The sequence below is a fragment of the Chrysochloris asiatica genome, unplaced genomic scaffold (genome assembly GCF_000296735.1).
Source record: "Chrysochloris asiatica unplaced genomic scaffold, ChrAsi1.0 scaffold00306, whole genome shotgun sequence".
Lineage (NCBI taxonomy): Eukaryota > Metazoa > Chordata > Mammalia > Afrosoricida > Chrysochloridae > Chrysochloris > Chrysochloris asiatica.
Window position 1 is genome coordinate 2239854 of NW_006408824.1, and position 1040 is coordinate 2240893.

Here is a 1040-nt window from a genome sequence, read left to right on the forward strand (position 1 = left end):
CAAAAAAACAAAAAACTTATAGACTAATATCCCTCATGAACACAGATGCAAAAATTCTCAGCAAAATCCTAGCCGATAGAAACTAGCATATCAAAAACACAATACATCATGATCAAATGGGATTCATACAAGACATGCAAGTATGGTTCAATACTAAAAAAAAATAATCAACGTAATACACCATATAAATTAAAAAAGGAAAAGAAACACATGATTAAATCACTGATGCAGAAAAGGCATTTGACAAAATCCAACATCCATTCTTGATAAAAACACTCAGCAAAGTAGGAATTGAAGAGCAATTCCTCAACAGAATTAATAGCATATATGCAAAACCAACAGCCAATATCACTCTCAATGGAGAGAAATTGAAAGCCTTCCCTTTTCGAACAGGACCAAACAAGGATGCCCTTTGTCATCACTCCTATACAACATTGTGTTGGAAGTCTTAGCCAGAGCTAAAAGGCAAGATAGGGAAATTAAAGGAATACAAATTGGCAAAAAGTAAAACTTCTATTTGCAGATAATATGATCCCATACATAGAAAATCCCAAAGACTCAGCAAAAAAAATTATTCGGCAAAGTGGCAGAATACAAGATCAACATATAAAAATTATTCTTTACTAATAAAGACAGATCTGAAAAGTAAATTAGGAAAACAATACCATTTACAATGTTGCTGTTGTTGTAAGGTGCCATTGAGTTGATACCGACTCATAGCGATCTTATGCACAGCAGAACGAAACACTGCCCGATCCTGGGACAACATCACTTTACTGTTGCCACACTTGAGTCCACTGATGCTGCCACTTGGACAATCCATCTCGCTGGGGGTCTTCCTCTTTTTCTCTGACCCTCCACCTTACCAAACATAATATCCTTCTCCAGAGACAGTTCTCTCCTGACAATATGTGCAAAGTATGAAAGATGAAGTTTGGATATCTTGGCCTCAAAGGAGCATTCTGGCTGCACTTCTTCCAAAACGGATCTATTGGTTCTTTTGGAAGCCCATGGAACTTTCAATATTCTCCTACAACACC

The 1040-nt window shown here is 36.7% G+C and overlaps 1 pseudogene; it reads left to right on the plus strand.

The window, feature by feature from the left end:
- LOC102823549 overlaps positions 1–1040 on the plus strand; it is an 8502-nt pseudogene that overhangs the window by 505 nt on the left and 6957 nt on the right.